The following is a 21,111-nucleotide window of genomic DNA, read 5'->3' on the forward strand; positions in this document are numbered from 1 at the left end:
GAAAATTAAAAATCAAATACCCAGTGGCGTCCTTTGGAAACAATTGAGGAAAACTGCAGGTTTGTGACCCGGACATGCAACTGGATGTTTCCGGTGGCCCCCGGGTTCAGGATAGCCGGCCCTTCCAACGCAAATGTCACGTTCGCCTCAAGGTGAACGATCTTCGCACTCCTTGGAGGTTGCAAAGTTTTGTAAACGTTGCCAAACTGCTCTTGCTGAAGAAGTTTGCATTTGCCTGTTAACAACTATTTTTTTCTGATACTTTTTTCCTACAAATCATGCCTCTGGGGATTACTTACAACATATTTTAAGAAAACTTCAAAGCATTTGTGGTGAACAACTGTGCAACTTTTTACACACTCTAATCTCTAAATCGACTCTGGTGACTGATGCAACCTTTGAGGCATCGGCCTGCGAAAAAACACATTATCCCACCCCGCCTGGGTGTGCCCCCATGCCCCCCCCCTTCTAGGACAGTGTACACCACCCCAAATATATCACGCCCATCTTCACTGCCCGGTGCCCTATCCACCAGCTGCCAGCGCGGGCACTGTTTGACGCGGTGGGTGTCCGCACTCATGCGGGGCCCCGCCCTCAGGTGTGTTTGAACAAGGCCCAGGCCAGGTGTCTACAGACAGCGCCTCGACGCACCGCTCCCCTCCGAGCCGGATGCACGGAGGGGGCACTCCGCGTCTGGCAACCCGCGCACACGTGTGTGTTTGGAGAGACCCCGCCCTCTGCACACACGTGACGTCAGATCCGGCAGGGACAGAAAGGTAAGCTGCGGTTACCTGCTGTCACACTTCAGGTGTACACGACGTCAACCTCCAAAGTCATCATTAGTCCACTGAGCCACCAGACCCACAAACTTGAGTGAAACTTGCAGGTAGAGTGAGCTAAAGGCTCTCATACAAAAGAAGTGTATCATTCTCTGGACCTTTTAAGTCTTAACTAGAGTGAGATCTAGTGCCGTGCAGCAGTTACACTGGTTGTGCCTATTAATCTATAGCCGGGCGACAAGCACAGAGCTTGTGCCGCGCCATGGTTTCTATACATTCCTATGCATCTTGTTACAAATGTATATATGGCCATGGCAGTGAATGGGATATAGTGTTATGTATTTGAAAAAACCCACTACCCTGAATGGACATTCAAACTTGTGAGTTTGAGTCATACTGCACCCACACTCAACCCACTCCACCTCCTTGGAGCGACCCCTTGACCGCTTGTCCACAACCATCAACAGAGTCTTGAGGGGGAGGGCAACTTTCCATCGAAGACCGAGCACCCAGCATCCTGGTTAGCACAGAACACCTGTAATCTCACAATCCATATTTTGTAGGTGCCCGAGTGCATGCATGTCTGGCAGGGGTCCATTGTAAACATCTTGAAAACCTGGCAAAATATAACTAGAATAAAACATTTAATGATAGGCAAAGTTGCACTTAGATAAGGAGCGCCTGTGTATTGTGACTAAGTACCAACTCTGACGTGTGCAAGCAGAGGAGGGGGCAATCACACTGGTCTTTCCATTTGCCTGGAAATCTTGTCTTGTGCCAGGCTGTTCTGGAGGCTGGCAGCTCCAGCAGATGCCAGGGCAGAGGAAATCAATGAGACTGAATGAAGGCTCCCTTCTACTGTGTCATTTAGACCCAATCAGCAAGACCCTAACAGTAAGATCAGTCACAAACATGCTCCTGTGTAAATTATTTTGCAATGGACACACATGGGAATTACCATGCATAAATGGTTTTACACTCATTTTACACTCAGTGAAACAGTTTCACAACTGTTGGTACCAAGAGTGCTAACCGCTGGTGGTAATAGTAAGTGTAGAACGTGAGCGAGCACAGTTTCATTAAGCTCTGAATGTGCCATAACACAAATAAAGGGAGGGCCTTCGAATGGGGGAAGAATACAAATAATACTTTCAAAATATGAGAAGGTTTGGTACCTGACTAGATATATATTCTGTAATCTGTATGAAATCCAAGCTGTAGGGACGAAGGCTCGAGCCAGTACTAGAGTTTATGAACCTTATTAAATATGTTAAATTAAAAAGGATTATTAAAAATAGAACTTTTACATCATGGTGTAAAACAAATACCTGTTTCTCTTTATGGCTTATGCAGCGTGTTGCAAACATGCAATAAAGATAAAGCCAAATTGCACATTATGTGACCTCGCTTGACGGATGAATAATAAGTAATAGTACAAAATACTGTTAATCCATTCAAATAAGAAAATACTTCTGATAAAGCCATTGTAGAATTACAATCACATATATTGCTGCAAATGTGGGAACTAAAATACACAAGTCAACAATTGTTTCAACATTTCAACAAATTGGGCCTTCAACAGGACAGGTCATCATATTTTGGGTCTTAAGCAGGTCAATTGAAAACATACACAGCGTGTGATCTCACTGGTTGGTGCATCTGACAAGAAGGAGTTTACTAAGTGCATAATGATATGTAACTGATTCACGACTGATGCACTCTAATCCAAAATCTTGCATCAAGTATAAGACCACATCTATAAAAGGTCGCTGAACGTTTCGATCCTTCTAGACTCTTTTTTTCCATAAGGCTTAACGCAAATGATTCACCCCCAATATCTCAGCGAGTTATGCCTTTTATTTTATTGCAATGCTCTGATTGTAACTTGCAACACTTTTTTGTGCTCAATAAAAAAGGTGCCCAGGCAGTTGATAAGTTCATTCTTCCGCACTCAGTTGTGAGAAGCATGCATGCACTCTACCTTAGGTACATAGCTCTAACGGTGACGCATGTTCATTCGGCATGGCTGCCTACAGCTGATAAGTCTCACCGCCTTTTTCAGAATAGCTTTGTTTAATGTTCAGCAAGGATTGATCAACCCAGTTAATAAGTTAATTATTTTTCTCCCTCCCACTCTCCCCTTTCTATGAAAACCCAGACAAAGACCTACCTTTGTGCTGGTTACTAAAGCTATGAGTTAATTTTCATGTCCAACAGTAGTTCTAGTGCAACCCTTGTATTCATGATCAGCTGTCAGATTACTTTACTGGCCTTACACATGCTACACTTATTGAAAAATATGCACCACTGTGAATGTTAGTTGGTGAAACTATGACTAGGCCAAGGTGAAATTTGAATTAAGCTGGCGCAATTTACGAATTTTTGATAATTTCACTTAACGAAATGTATGCGTAATTACGGAGATTACCCATTACTTCACATGCTTATCGAGAATTCTGTTCAGGAAAAAATCCTAACGTGAGAAGCAAAAAATAACATGATCTGCACAAACACAAGCAGCATTGTCTGAACGTGAAAACCAGTTTTCGAACGCGGGAGTTCAACATGTATTTTAGGTTGATTTTTTACCCGTGTGGACCAGTCGGGTAATTATAGTGAGTGCGAATTTGCAGTTCTAGATAGAATTTCTTTTAGTGAAGATATGTGAAAATCAACTCCAGCATGCATTTTGAGTAAAAATTTTACCCAAATGGACCGTTCAAGTAAATTTTCTTTTAGTGCAAAACACTTTTTTTTAACAGGAGGAAAGTGCTATAGAGATGTGGAGGCGATTGTGCATATAGTGGCAACTTCCTCTCCCTGTCCTGAAGACTCGTCCCTCTGTCTTGTTCAGCACATGATGATTTTGGATTTGGATTTTAGAGGGAAAGTATTGCTCTCTTTTTGTCTGTAATCTCTGCTGCAATCACACCATTGGAATATTTACATTTTGGGAAAAATCAAGTAAATTCATTGCAGTACTTTGCTAAAAGTTTTTTTTGTTTGAGGTAGGGCATACACTAACATTTTTGTTACTTTTTATTTTGTTCGTTTGTTGTTGGATGACTTAAAGTTTGGGGTGGGGACCCTTCTGGGAATAAGTTTGTTGATAAGATAATGTTTTCAAACTTTTTGTATAGTGGAGACCCATGGTTATAGTATACATTTCCTTTATTTAATTGTGCTTTTTGTTTGCTTGAAAATATTTGTTAATCTTTTTTTGTGTGTTGTTGTTTTATTGATTTGTGGTTTAGTCTGTCTCTCAGTAACCCTGGGGTATATCTTTTTTATGTCTATTTCACATTCTTGCTGCTGATATGCTATACATTTTTTAAAATAATTTTATTGATTTGCGGATGCCTTTGTATTCAAGCAAAATTTCCTTTATTTTTTATGTCTTCATGTGTCTCTTGGTGGCTAGGGTCAGAAATACTTCTGGAGCCCAGACCCATATAGTCAGACATTTACTATGCTTTGTTCTCAGCTGCCTGATACCCCATGACCTTACCTACCATTTTTTGTGAGTTTATGTATAAGGGAGATTGTCTCTATTCCACAATGTTTGGAAGCATTATGGAGAGGGTTATTGATGTTGCCTTGTGTTGTTTGTGACTGGCCTAAAGTTATTTTAAAGCACGAGTTATAGTTTCATCAGATAAATATAACTATGAGTCTTACCATAACTGCTGAATTTTTATGGTATTGTGTGGGTAAAACATCTGCCTAACTATTACGACCCTGTAACCTGTGGTTTTTCAGTGAATTTCGATGTTTTTTTAACGTAAAGTAATATATTATTACCATATGTTAATATAACCACAGCAACCTATGGTACCCCCCTGCATTTCAATGCACAATGTGCATTGTTAGCATTGCGGCGGGCGGTGCTTTCAGCACCGACCGCCGCAATGCTAAAAATGCGGGATGCGCCCTCCACTGTGGCGGGTGCATCCTAATGTGTACAAGGGGACCCCCGCCCTTAAGGAGGGTGGTCCCATTCACCAGTAGGATGACGGGCAGACAAAGTCCGCTTATCATCCTAATGAGGCACATGTGTCCTATGGGGTCAGGACACCTTTAACTTGACCCCTTATGTGTTTTCATACATTATTTTCCCTCCCCTAGATATTTTCCCTGGTCCCTAGATATAAACATTTATTTTTCCTTTAATAACTCTGAAAGTACTAAACAGATTTACACCAAATAACAAAAAAGGTTCTTTCTAGACCAAGATCTATATTTCTGCAATATTTAGTTGAATTCTGTTCAGCTGTTCAGGCTGTAGTCGTGTTCAATAAATGCAAAAGCCCCATACACATTGCATGGGGTAAAAGAATTTTGCGACCCCCTCCTTTTTCTTAGCTCCTGCTTAATGAATCACCCCAAAACTTTACAGATAGCAGCTGAAGTAACTAGTATTCTTGTTTTGAAAATTTCGTTAAGATCCGTCAAATTGTGCCAAAGTTATTAGCAAAACAAAAAGCACTTTGATTACGGGAAAAGCTGGTCCTAACTATAACTACCTTCTGACTATCGTCAGTAGGATATCAGAATCAGAATCAGCACCCGGGGCGGATGGTGTCCCAATTGATATTATTAAGTGTAGCATGGATCTTTGGTCCCCGCTGTTGACAAACGTTTAGAACAGCCTGAACAGGTCATTCATCCCCGCTCCTGGGCTTCCTCTGTCAAAGTCCCGATCTTTAAAAAGTGCTACCGGGCAGAGCCTAAGGGGCCCATTATGTCCGCCATCATCTCTCGTTTTCCCCGCCATATTAATATGGCGGGGGACCTCGGCGGACGGGAAGACCGTCCACCGCTTTTCCGCCCCAGTCGCCTTGCGGCCAGGGCGGAAAAAGAATAATACTGTGGCGGTGTCTATCACTGAAAATTACGTGTTAGATAAATGCCAATATGGATTCAGCAGTGGTATAGGGACGATAGATCAATGGCTCAACTTAAACCTGATTATTGGGAAATATATGTTGGCCAAGCAGTCTGTACTGTATCTAGCCTTTATGGATCTGACAATAGCCTTTGAATGTGTTAATTGGGCTAAGCTGTGGCAATCTCTTATTATTCTGCAAATGGACTCTTCCCTAGTTCACTTGTTGGTCTCCTTACGGATACAATGACTCAAGTCATGTTTGGGAACAAAGGAGAAGTTACTGATGAATTTAGTATCAGTATGGGGTTCGCCAGGGGTGTGTTTTTGCCTTACTTTTTTATTTTATGCATAAATTATCTTAGTAAGGAGTTTAGTAAGTGCACCCCAGACATGCCCATGATGAATAGTGCCCCCCACCAGCATTATTGTATGTGGATGACGTGGTGTTCAGTGCTCGCACCCCCACAGCTGTGTGTCATCTAGAGAACTCCTTTGTCAATTTTATGGCGAATCTGGATTTGTCAACTAATTTTACTAAATCTTTTATAATGACTTGTGGCCGAAAGCGCTTGTAACTCTTAATTATTACGGTGGGCAAGGAGGTGTTATTAAGCACCAGCTCCTTCTCTTACCTGGGGGTCACTTTCAGCTCGTTTGGGACATGGTCTGCGTGGTAGACAGAAAAAATATCGATTTTTAAATATTGACATACAATAAAGTCGATGTTTAAATATCGAAGGGACAGAATATAGTAGGTAAGTAATATTGATATTTTTAATATCGATGGGACAGAATTTCAAAGGTAAGTAATATCGACTTTGTTAATATCGATGTTAGTAATATCGATGTTGCTAATATCGATGTTAGTAATATCGATGTTACTAATATCGAATTTTATATGATTTTTATGTATATTATTATGTATTTAATATCTATTTTTCATGGAATTTATTAGATTGTATTTAATACTGTAGCGGGATGTGGGTTTATAGGGGAATAGGGTGGGAAGCAATTTAATTATACTAATTTAATTATTAATTTTATGAATTACAAATTAATTTTAATTAATTGGTAATTCATTTTTATTAACTGGTAAATGGTTTATATTAATTGAGTAATTGGTAGTTATGTTCTGTAGCGGGTTGTGGGTTTATAGGGGAATAGGGTGGGAAGTAATTTAATTATACTAAATTAATTATACATTTTTATGAATTATAAATTAATTTTAATTAATTGGTAATTCATTTTTATTAACTGGAAAATGATTTATATTAATTGATTAATTGATAATTATGTTCTGTAGCGGGCTATGAGTTTATAGGGGAGTAGGGTGGGAAGTAATTTAAATGTTATTAAGTAATAATTTATTTTAATTAATTGTTTATGTTAATTATATTATTGGTGAATAATTATTAATTGGTAATTAATTATTATTAATTAGTATTTATTAATACTTTATTTTTACTTAATTATCCATTGGTAATTATGTTTTTAATAATTATGTATTGGTATTTGTAAATAGTTTAGATCTATTTAATATATATTTTTTAATATTTTAAAATATTAATCTATACTACTATTATAAAGCGAGAACTGGGAACCTTTGAGGCGGGTAAACTCCAGAAGTACACCACCAATCATAACACCCAATACAGCGTTGGAAAAGGGGGGTCTAGGAGATGGACATAGGCTATACATTTGTCCAACATATACATTACGAAGGGCAAACAACATTCCAGAAAAAGTAGTTCCTTGTGGGCGTTGTTCTCAATGTGGGCGGTAACATTGATAGAAGGGCATGTCCCATTCACTCGGTTTCAAGCACTCAAGCACACACACAACAACAGATTCTGTAGCACACACACAACACAGCAACCAACAGATTCTGCAAACACACACAAGCACACACACAACATAGCAACTTCAGCAAAAACACTGTTTAATGCACGTCCACTTCAGGACATAAACATCGTTTTTAAAATAGCAATTTCAAAATGATCTTTTTAAAATATGTGCAAAATCGAAAATTCTGAATGATCATTTTAAAAATATGTGCAAAATCACAAAATCGCCATGTGCAATAGGCTTATTACTCACTGACTGCAGGGTTTCAAGGCAACAAAAACAAAGGGGCTCGGCCTCAGCAAGGTTCCGAGGCAAAGGGTGCGGCTTCAGGACGAAAAGCCAATCAAGGTTGGGCAAGCCACACAAGCATCCAATCGCGCAACACTCTTGGCTGTGACACCCACAAAACAACCTTGCACAACCAGCCAATCGCGCCACTGCGCCTTCCAGCAAACAACCAATCGCCCCACACACATTACACTAATAACCAATCACGCAAGCACCACACCTTGCAGCACACAACCAATGGCGCCACACACATTACACAAATAACCAATCACGCTAGCAATCACACAAGTAGCACATTCATTGGAAAGACAATTCATAAAAACCTTCAGCATTGGTCCAACACGCACGTGATTCCTAGGAGCATTATTGCTGTCGGAGCCACTAACGAGGGAAACAACTGAGTAATACACATTGACACAAGCCACAGAAAAAATAGCATTTACGCTCTTTAAAAAACAATTCCAGAGTCAGGCACTGTTATTCAAAGGGGATACACAGGGGGCAGCCAGGGAAATATTCACGAAAACAAGCCTCTTTCACATTCAAAAACGAGGCATCATGTTTGCTCTGTAAACTCGGGCGGCCTGGGAAATAATCAGGGAGAACAAGCCTCAATAACATTTCACTAGGAGGCATGATGCACGGAAATTAACTGTTGAACATTCTTGCAGGGAAAAGCAAAAACACGAGTTCAAAGCAGTCCCTGGACACAGCGCTCACAAGACACAGTCAGAGCATTATTGCTGTGAGGCTGTGTGAACTTACAGGTTGAGAGAGGGCGCAGAACGAGCCACAATAACGCTGTTGCAAGGCCCTGGAAAGGGGGCAGCCAGGGCCTCATTGAGGAAGCTTTACACAGTGAATGGATGCTAATTCAAAAATAAACTCAAAAATACAAATCACAACAGGGCGACATGCTTGCAGAGGGAAACAAATAGCCCTGCTCTGTCCCCTCGCTGGAATTAGCCAAAATACAGCAACACATTTAAAATATCTACAACACATCACAGGTTCAACAAGGGGGCAGGCACTCAACCAAAAACATGAACATTTAAATAACACTAATTAATTTTCACATTACAGGCACACTACATTACACATTGAGACAGGGTAAAGACAGGAAAACAAAAACAGGAGGAATTCAATAAGCCTCATTTAGATTGAGAAAAGAGGCATGATGTATACTAATTGACGCAGATTAAAGCTACTTGATTGTTGGGGGCTGGCAGTGAAACAAAAAAAGGAAGATTTACATAACACTCCTTACACTTCTAACAAAAAATACCACTACATTTCACGTTGCCACAGGGGGCGGACAAGAACACACAAAACAGGAGGATTTAAATAAGCAGCATTTACTTTGCAAAAAGAGGCATGAGGTATAGTAATTAACGGCGCTTTACGCTACTTGATGCTGCTGCATTTACATTACAAAAAGAGGCATAATGTACATTAATTAACGCCGCTTTACGCTACTTGATGCTGCCACATTTACATTACAAAAAGAGGCATGAGGTATAGTAATTGACGGCGCTTTACGCTACTTGATGCTGCTGCATTTACATTACAAAAAGAGGCATAATGTATAGTAATTGACTGCGCTTTACGCTACTTGATGCTGCTTTGCTTTGTGGAAAATATAACCACACTTAGCCATGATCAAAAGCATAACTAAGGACATTTAAAAGGACATTATTTCTTTACAACGCTAACACCCCCTAACAACGTTGTTCAGGCACAAACGTTTGAGCGTTCTCTCTTTATAATAGTAGTATACATATTGCTTTTCAAAAAAAGACACCTTTACCATACTCTACTCTGAACACCCACTGTACTACTTTTTATTTTTTTATTTCCACACTCTTATATAGCGCAAACTACACCTGAATCGGCTATCAGAGCGCTTTACATAGCACCAGTTACGTTACATGAGGACACACCTTCATTTTTTTAAGGCACGGGGAGATTACGTGATTTGCCCAGAATCACAGATTGTCACGCCTCATTCATTACACTTTCAGAACATATCCAAACCACACATAGCCTACTACAAAAAGGTGCACAACATAAACATTCTAGGACAAATACAATATTGCAAAACATTATACAAATTAGCATAAATATCTTTACACTTTTTACAAATATTACAATCACTTTCTTACAATGTTGAAGAGGAAGACACAACTTTCAAGGGCAACATATAAAACCCGGGCACAAAGGAATAAGCACATACGACTAACACAAGAACAGGATCACAACCACTTAACAAACATCGATGATCCATACACTTCTCAGCTTTCACAGCCAATTCAGCACAACAGTGACCAGCCATCAACGTCCACTACTATACCTCATACTTCCACTTTACAAACTTCAACAAGAGAAGCTCAAACACAACTTACAGACCAACCTTTACTTATGCTTCCAATAACAGTACATGGCCTCAAATCAGCATTCAACTACAACCCACTTATTGACTACATGAACAATGCAGATGTTATAATTGGAAACATGGACAGTGTCTGTAACAAGTGCTACGCACAGAAATGGAAGGCGGAACCTAAAGGCCTTTGTTGCTTATCAGGAAAGGTCAATATTAATAACATACAAGAACCACCTCCAATCATTAAACAACTACTTGATGGCACTCACCCACTTTCAAATCATTTCTTAACAAACACACGCTGTTACAATACTCTATTCCAAATGACATCCTTTGGTGCAAATGAAGTCAAAGAAGGCAATTTCATGCCTACTTTTAAAATACATGGACAGTTATACCATTTAATTGGCAGCATGCTTCCACAAGAAGGAAAGTCACCACAATTTCTACAAATATATTTCCTTTCCGCAATGCAAGAAGTTGATGCACGATCACACATGATCCCAAACTTAAACAGACAGCTAATTGAAGAACTACAAACCACATTGCACACTCATAACACGTACATTAGGTCACTTAAATACAACTATGAGATGCATTCACATGATGAAGATTTTAAAATTATCATCCACGCTGATCAACGCCCTCCAAATACACATCCAGGGAGATATAATGCACCAACAACTGATGAAGTTGCAGTTCTTTTAGTTAATGAAAACAAAGGCCCACGCGACATTGTCTTACATACACGAGAAGGAATATTACGTAAAGTCTCCGAATTGCATGGATCATATGACCCCTTACAATATCCCATTCTATTCCCGAGAGATGAAGATGGTTATTGTCTAAACATACCACTAGCAAACTGCGGTAAGAACAAAAATGTTACATGCATGCAATACTATGCCTATACTCTAATGGTTAGATCCACAACTTTCAATACCTTACATTGGTTTCGAAATCTTTTTAATCAATATATTGTTGATATGATGGCAAAAATGATCACCGAAAGGCTCGACTTCATACGCCGCAATCAAACACAACTACGGGCAGAAAACTACATAAACTTAAAAGATGCACTCAATCAAGATCAGCACCTTCACGCTTCGGATATTGGACAACACGTCATTTTACCCGCTACCTTCACTGGCTCGCCCAGGTACATGCACGAAAAGACACAAGATGCAATGACATACGTTAGGCACTATGGGAGACCTGATTTGTTCATCACCTTCACATGCAATCCAGAGTGGCCAGAAATTAAAAAAGAATTATTTCCTAAACAAAGATCATGCGATAGACATGACATCATTGCACGTGTATTCAATTTAAAAGTGAAAGCACTCATGAAAATATTAACGCAAAAACATATCTTTGGATATGCCAAAGCTAACATATTTACCATTGAATGGCAAAAGAGGGGACTGCCACACGTGCACATCCTATTGTGGCTTGAACCTAAAATACAAGCAGACGAAGTAGATCTCATTATATCCGCTGAGCTGCCAGATCCTGTCAATGATGAACAACTATTTTTGATTGTTAAAAAGAACATGTTGCATGGCCCATGTGGTGAACACAACGTTCTATCACCATGTATAAAAAATGGGATTTGTACCAAAAAATACCCACGCCCTCTCATTAATGAAACAGAAACTGGTGTGAATGGTTATCCCATTTACCGTAGAAGGAGCCCACAACATGGCGGACAGACAATCACAATGACTGTTAGAGGCCAAGAAATTACTGTCGATAATCAGTGGGTGGTTCCATATTCACCTGTACTATGTCGCACTTTCAATGCTCACATTAATATTGAATACTGCCAATCAGTGAAAGCTATTAAATATATTTGTAAATATATCAACAAAGGCTCAGATCAAGCAACTGCTACTATTGCAAACAAACATAATGAAATTGAAACATATCTCAATGGCAGGTATATTAGTACTTCAGAGGCTGTTTGGCGCATCCTTCAGTTTAACATTCATGAAAGACATCCGACGGTCACACATCTAGCTGTACATCTACCAAATGGACAAAGAGTCTATTTTAATGAAAAAACAATGAACCAAATAGCAGAAAATCCAACACCTACAACACTTACTGCCTTCTTTAAATTGTGTGCCACGGACACTTTTGCAAAAACATTGCTATACCAAGAGGTTCCACAATAGTATACCTGGGGAATACATACTTTTACACGGAAGAAACGTGGAATTGACGTATTAGGTCACCCTGGAGTAAAAAAGGACTCGGCTCTTGGGAGAATGTACACTATTCACCCAAACCAATCTGAGTGCTTCCATTTACGCATTCTTTTACAACATGTTCTGGGACCTACAAGCTTTGAAAGTCTTTTAACCGTTCATGGACAATTAATGCCTACCTACCATGCTGCATGTAAATCACTTGGACTCATTGAAGACGACCAACATTGGAAACATACTTTAAGTGATGCTGCCCTTTCAGATTGCCCAAATCAACTACGCCAATTATTTGTTACTATTCTGATATTCTGTAACCCTTCGGATCCAATGTCTTTATGGGAGGAATACAAAGAACATTTATGTGAAGATTTACTACACAGAAAACAACAAGAAACATATGATGACTCAATGCCATTCACTAATGACATCTTTAACCAAGGACTCATAGCAATAGAAGACTCCCTCTATGAACTAAATGAGAAATCTTTAAAAGATTTCAAATTGCCAGAAAGTTATAGAACGATACATAACAATAACAAACACACTCAAATACTACCTTCAAATTATAACATCCATCAATACGTAGAACAACATTTACCAAACTTAGTTCCGGATCAAAATGTTGCATAAAACACCATTGTTCAAAGTGTGGAAAGTAAAGAAGGTAAATTATTCTTCTTAGACGCACCGGGAGGAACAGGGAAAACGTACTTAATAAACCTCATACTAGCTAAAATACGCTCTTCAGGAATATTGGCTCTTGCTGTAGCATCTTCGGGAATAGCTGCTACTTTGCTAACTGGTGGGAAAACTGCACATTCAACGTTTAAACTACCTTTAAATGTTTCAGTGGAGAAAGAGTCAACGTGCTCTGTACGCAAAAATGGACCCTTAGGAACACTGCTTCAAAGAGTCTCTCTTATCGTGTGGGACGAATGTACTATGACACACCGCGCACATATAGACGCCGTCAATAGAACTCTACAAGACATTCGAAATGTTAATACCATAATGGGTGGTGTTACTTTTGTCTTTGTTGGAGACTTCAGACAAACTCTTCCTGTTGTTTATTTTATTTATTTATTTTGTGTCATTTATAGAGCGCGCAGCTACCCCAACGGGGTGTCCCGGCGCTATGTGATTGCGGCTCTCAGGAGGGAATCAGAGATGGCGATTAGCGGCGGAACAGGAAGGTTTTCAGAGCGCGGCGAAATTCTGGTTCAGTCTTGCTCATGCGTAGTTTAAGAGGCAACCTGTTCCATCGCTGAGCCGCACCTAATTCAAAGGTTCTTCCACCAGAACGGGATTTTTTAAATCTCGGAGTGACCAATAAGCCTTTGGAATTGGAGCGTAGAGTGCGGGAATTACAGTAGGGACGAAGAATTGATCTGAGGTGGGCAGATCCGTTACCCTGGGTGGAGCGATAGGCGAGTGTCATTGCCTTAAACTCGATTCGTTTGTTCATGGGGAGCCAATGCAAGTCATGAAGGTAGGAGGAGATGGGGTGTCTCCGAGGGAGACCACCTATCAATCGAGCTGCAGCGTTTTGGGCGGTTTGAAGTTTATGACAGAGTCCCAAGTAAAGTCCATTGGCATAGTCCAAATGAGAGATGATCAACGCATGGACTATTGTCTTTCTATGGTCACTTGGAAGATAATTAATCAATTTTTTCAAGATTTTAATCTTAGAAAAACAGGCAGCTACAACTGATTGAACTTGACAGTTCAAGGATAGCTGTTGGTCCCAGCGAACTCCAAGATTCCTAACTGATTCTTTAGGGCTTGGAGCTGGGCTGAGGTCGACCGGCCACCAGATGTTAGAGTCGAGAGGAGACGGTTGGCTAAAAAAAAGCACTTCCGTCTTAGTTGCATTCAGTCTCAGGGAGTTGCGATCCATCCAGTTGGCAATGTCTCGAATGCAGGATTTAAGGGGATCAAAAGTGGTGGTAGTAGGGTTATCAAAAGTAAACAGTAATTGAATGTCATCCGCATAGGATGTAGTTTTGATACCAGTTTTAGAGATCATCTCAGCTAACGGAGAAAAATAAACATTGAAAAGTAGGGGGCTTAATGAAGAGCCCTGCGGGACACCCCATTTCAATGGCTTTGGGGAAGACTTAAAAGGTGGAGTGTGTACTAATTGAGTGCGACCTGATAAGAAAGAGCTGATCCATTTGAGCACATTGCCCTGGATTCCAATGGATTTCAGACGATCCAGTAGGATTGGGTGAGAGACGGTGTTGAATGCTGCTGATAAATCCAGCAGCACCAACACCGCTCGAGATCCTCTATCTAGGGCCCAACGTACGGAGTCTGCCATCTCTATGAGGGCAGATTCCGTGCTGTATCCCTTACGGAAACCATGTTGGGAATCGTGGAAAAGATCATGGGTCTCAATGAAATTAGCGATTTGCTGATGTGCAAGCCGTTCAAGTATCTTAGCCGGTGCCAGGAGGAGGGATATAGGCCTGTAATTAACTGGATTACTAGGATCGGAATTGGCTTTTTTTAAAAGTGGGACAAGATAAGCTTGTTTCCATTCTTCTGGGTAATGACCTGTGCTGAGGGAGGTGTTCCATATTGTGTTAAGGTGGGGGTTGAGGAGAGGGGCCAAGGCTTTAAATTGTTTTACTGGCCAAGGATCCACTGGGGATCCAGATCTACATCTTAACAGCTCCTGTAAGGATGCCTCTTCAGATATAATATCAAAATCAGCGAGGATAGGACCAGACGTGGAGATTTCAGTGCAGTTCTCAAGGTGATAGGTATTATCACTGATGGGGAATGAGGCCTGTATCTGAACAATCTTGTCCTCAAAAAAATCGGACAGTTGAGAACAGAGCTCTTGAGAGGTAGGTTGTTGTCGAATTAAAGCCTGAGGGTCGGTGAAGGATCTAACAATAGAGAACATTTCTCGTGGGGCATTGCTAGCTTTATTAATTCTCTCCGCTAGGAAACCTCTTTTGTGCATAATAATTTGTTTTCGATAGTCTTTAAGGGCCTTACGGTATACCAGTTTACATTCTGCAGCATACCCAGATCTCCACCTCCTTTCCAGAGCTTTACAAAGTGATTTTTGTTGACGTAATTCGTCAGAGTACCAGGGGGCTGCAGGTGAGGCCCTGAAGGTCTTTATTGATCTGAGGGGGGCTAATGTATCAATTGCATTAGTAATCCAGGTGTTCAGGTTGTTGATACAAGAGTCCAGATTGATAGCAGGGAGGGGGGTGCTGTCTTTAAGATGCTCTTCCATAGAGGACAGGGAGATTGTACTCCAATTTCTTCCCTGTACTCTTGGGATGGAAGTAGGACGGTCTAGACGGGTCAATAGGATAGAAAAAGGGACTAGACAGTGATCCGACCAAATTACTGGAAGGGGAGCTTCTATTGTTATATCTGGGAGATTGGAAAATATTAAATCCAAGGTATGGCCAGCCTTGTGGGTGGGATAAGCGACCAGCTGTTTCAGATTGCAGGCAGCCAGGGAAGATAGAAAATTGGAGCTGGCTAAACAGGAGAGGTCATCAATGTGTAAGTTACAATCTCCGAGTACCGAGAAATTGGCGTACCGAGCACAGGACTGAGTGATGTAATCTAAAAGAGCTGGAAGGTGAGAGAGGCTGGAAGAAGGGGGTCTATATAGAAGGAGACCTGAGAGGGATATTGAGCCCGAGAGTTTCACACAAAAAGGAAGCCCATCGATGTTATCGATAGGATCGAAAATCATGGATGAAATTTCCCACTTGTTTTTATAGATGATAGCCACCCCACCCCCCTTTTTGCCACCTTGGCGGTTAGCACAAATAATGCTATAACCCTCTGGGATGGCCAGGGAGATGGCAGGGTTGGTATCTTCAGTAAGCCATGTCTCGGTCAGAAACAAAAGGTCCCAATCGTTATCTGATAGAGATTCATGGATGTCAAGGGAATGCTTGACTAATGACCGGCAATTGATCAAGGCGAGTTTAATGGGTATAGATAAGTTGGGAGCTCTCGATCGTATCCCTCCAGGAGATTTAATAGGGACCTCTAAAGTGTTAAAGAAGGAGTCACAGGATGAACAGTGGTTGTTCCCTTGATAAAGATCCAAAGGGCTGAGTAGATGCTGGACACATTGCGTAGGGCGCAAGGAGAGTAATGTAATTCGATTGTAAGCAATTCTTACCGGACTTATGTGTCCAGCAGCGTAATTGGCCCCGGCTGCGATCTGGTCGCGGAAGGGCGCAGACGGGCTGGACTTAGGCCCGACTTCGGCGCGCTGTCGGCGCGTCCGCTGCGCGCGTCCGCTGCGCGGCCGGAAGGAGGTGACATTTTATGCAATGGGGGGCGTGGGAGGGAAAACAACTAGAACTCCACCCCCAGCCTCGCTCCAATATGGCGGCTCCGCTTAGTTACGATGCTTCCTGCCTCAGTACCTTAATCGGCTGAGGGAAGAATGACAGGGGAATGTGCAAAAAAGCAAGCAGGTAAAATCAGGGGTCCAAATAAGCAGATCAGTTTTTTTTTTTTAAATAGCGAGCGTCTCTGTCCTCGATGTGTTGCTTCCCACCTCAGCGCCAAAATCGGCTGGGGGGAAGGCTGTCATATGGGGGTCAGAATACTGTGCAAATATGCGGGCAAGTTCAAGCACGAGGAACACGTGCGGACATACTAAAAGCATGCTTAAAAGCATCACAACTCTGGGACTGTGTTCAAACTCTCACATTACGCACTAACATGAGGACACATTTAGGTGGTGGAGATAGTCACTTTGCTGATCTGCTACTACAACTTGGTAATGGTGAAGTACCTACCAATAACGACAATATTAATATTTACAAATTTGGTACACCAGTGTCTACCTTACAGGAACTCATACAACATGTATACCCGGACATAGAGCAGATTGCTACAAGAGACTTCCGCTGGATTTGTGAAAGAGCTATAGTTGCACCCAGAAACTCAAGTGTCAACCATATCAATGAACACATACTACTTCAAATACCAGGAGACACAAAAGTCTATAAATCCATTGATACAGTATTAGAAACTGAAGACGCCGTGCATTATCCTCAAGAATTCCTAAACTCACTTAACCCATCCGGACTTCCACCTCATGTACTACAAATGAAAGTTGGGATTCCCATCATGTTATTACGCAACCTACATCCGCCTGATCTATGCAATGGGACACGACTACAAGTTATAAGTCTTTTACCCTATGTCATTAAAGCTACTATTCTCTCTGGCCCTGCCGCGGAACACTTAGCACACATTCCACGCATACCCATGATCCCAAATGATCTACCATTTCAATTTAAACGCTTGCAATTCCCTAATAACATTGCTTTTGCTTCTACTATTAACAAATCTCAAGGACAAACATACAAAGTTATAGGCATTGACTTACGAGAAGACTGTTTCACTCATGGGCAGTTATATGTTGCTCTTTCAAGGTCTGGAAATTTGAAAAACCAATTTATTCTACGTCCACAATCAAATGAAGCCAAAAATGTTGTGTTTCGAGAAATATTAAAAGCTTTATAATACTTTTTTACACATTACTTTTCTCCCCTGGACGACGTCGGGACGGGCTGCTAGTATATTTATAAGTATGGTATTTTTAACTTCTATGCTATCCATCACTTTCCCTACTTTTGCATTCTCTGGAGTGGGAATAGTAATTTTTACCCCAACGCTATCCAACACTTTCCCTACTGTTGCACTCTCTGGAGTGGGAATAGTAATTTCTACCCCTACGCTATTCAACACTTTCCCTACTTTTGCACTCTCTGGAGTGGGAATAGTAATTTTTACCCCTACGCTATCCAACACGTTCCCTACTATTGCACTCTCTGGAGTTGGAATAGTATTTTTTTCCCCTACGCTATCCAACTCTTTCCCTACTGTTGCACTCTCTGCAGTTGGAATAGTAATTTTTACCCCTACGCTATCCAACACTTTCCCTACTGTTGCACTCTTTGGAGTGGGAATAGCAATTTGTATCCCTACGCTATCCAACACTTTCCCTACTGCTGCACTCTTTGGAGCGGGAATAGTAATTTTTACCTCTACGCTATCCAGAATTTTACTTACTGTTGTTTTTTTTTGTTAAAATTGTATTTTATTCCCACCATTATTTAATATATTTTGTATAGTTTTAGCTAATGTAGTATATAATTTAAAAATATTAAAAGTATTTTTTAAATTTGTTTTGCACAATTATTTATTTTTTATTTACGTTAATATTTTACGTGTATACATGAATTTGTAATTTATAATATTTTTAATTATTTATAATTTATTGAAATAGCTATTAAAAATGAATAAGTAAGTGTATATGTTATATATTATATGTATATGTTTATTTTTTTACTAAACTATGAATATTACTTATTCATTTTAAATATTATAAAATATGTTTAGCTATGTTTATTATATTTATAAGTATTATTTAAATTATTTTACATATTTTTTTAATTTAAAAATCTATATATTTTTTTAAACTATATTTTTGATATAGATATTTTTTTCTCAATATTTTTGTACTTACCTTGTTGTAGATAGGATTTCGATATTGTTGACATTGATATTAATGGTCCGATATTTTTGTACCTTGATATTATGTTTTTATATATTTTGTCAGACATTCAGTCTGCATATATTGCACAAAGTAGGACCAAGATTTCCAGGGCTGTTGGCTCATTGTTAAGTCTCCCATCAGCCAAGGGAGAGAGGGTTCTCACACCCCTCTTGCAAATATATTCGGCAGAATGCGTCCCCATAGCAACTTATGGGACAGGCATTTGGGGCCTGGGTGACTCGGCAATCCTCCAAAGGGAGGAAAATCAATTTTGTCGGAGAGGACTGTCAGCCCCGCTGTAAACCTCCAGCTTCATTTGCCACAATGAACTAGGCTTAGACTTTCTGAGCGACTTTATCTGTAGCCGGCCAATCATCTTGTGGCTTTCTATCTGGAGCCCAGAAGAAACACATTTAACTAGAGAGATAAGTTTAGACTGCTTGGCTTGCAATAAGGGTCTTTTAATCCACTGGCTGACGTACGTCAAAAAAACTCTGGAAGCCATCGGGCTGGCTGATATGTTTTTAGATAGAATGCCATGGGCAGCTTCTGTTCGAAAACAAGTGCACGTCTTGCTGCTAGAACGAGCCAAAGAAGAGAGGATGAGGGCTAAAAGACAAAATCAAGCATTATTCATATCCTAATCCCAGGGCAATCTTTACCAATACCTGCAAAACACTAATAAGAGGTGGGATAGTCTTTTATTGTTCAGTTTCCGGGCTGGTATTATGAAATATTTACTTTGTTTTTCAGCTGGACACCAACCCCATCTTGACTCTAGAGAATGCCCATGCACTAATTTGCATAAGCAAACTATGATACATTTCCTCTTCTTCTGCGAATATTATAAAATGTATACCAAAAAGTTCCTCATTCCGTTTTTGAAGTATAGAAATCTCCGGCTTTTTATGCAAGCATATCATTTTTTACTGGCATTACTAGATGACGAAACATGTGGTCACGTGATCCTGTTTCTTAAAGTCAGAGTCCCTTCCAGGAGGTCAATGATTTTAGATTAATTTCAGGATAAAGTGGGGGAATGGACCAAAAAGTAAAAAACGTTCTTTGTCAGGCTGGATACTCCAAGCACTCATAGATTGTTTGGCAGCTATCATTCCTTCAGCTTTTCCCATTTGTGTGACTGCTGTTGCATCTTCTCCTATGCTGCCAGATATCACAGCTGCAGCCTTGTGTGTAGAAAACATATCTTTGAAAATTTACAATCTATTATTGACTTTTCTGTGGCTGACCTGCCTTGTTAATTACTTATCGAATTCCTTCGCACCTCGGATCCGGAATTAACGGAACAAAGGTTGCAATACCAAGTTCCGTGCCCCTTGCCCACTGTTAAACAATATGATCAAGAGTTCCAAGAACATCGGGTGTGCAAAGTCTCTCTCTGCATTCCTTTAGTGATATCTCTTATCTTCTCCAACTGGGTTCTGGAGAAGTTGTTGCCATAACCGCTGGGAGGCCCGGTCAGATAGCTATGTGCTATATAAAAACAACTTGAATTGAATTGAATTGAATAGTTAGATTCTATTAGCCACAAAACATTTCACCTTCGGGGTTATAGCAAGTGCCCTCCATTCATTGAAGTGTGACTCTCTCGCCTTGCTCTCTTTGATCTTGCTTTGGGATGCAGTAGGGCATTCTAGTAGTGCATAAAGTACTTTGGTTCACATTCCTTTTACCCCTTGTGAACCCCAGTTTTACTTCCCACATCCCTTGGAGCAGCGTCATTTTGGCTCCACCCTTACACGTTTCAAATATGTGATATATACATGCACTTAGCACATGCACTCTGTGGGTCCTTTCGATGTTAATGTAAAGTGTTGCACTTCACTATTGAAGTGCGTTCTCTGTAGGCTTAGAGACTCACATATACACTGTGTGGCTTAACTTATTTAATGACATTTATTGTTTAGGTGATTCCCTACACTATTAAAATGTATTTACTGTAGAAACGAAAAGGACATATGTAATGTGTGCACTACTGTTTCATATTTGCATTTATAATGTAGTTCTTAGACACATTTATACACACATACTCAAGATTTCATTTGTATGTAATGTGTAACATGAATCTAATATCTGACATTTTTAATTTATTTGTGGTTGAATTTACACTCGAATATTAAAGGTGCGCTGTTGAG

Source organism: Lissotriton vulgaris, chromosome 11 (assembly GCF_964263255.1).
Source record: "Lissotriton vulgaris chromosome 11, aLisVul1.2, whole genome shotgun sequence".
Lineage (NCBI taxonomy): Eukaryota > Metazoa > Chordata > Amphibia > Caudata > Salamandridae > Lissotriton > Lissotriton vulgaris.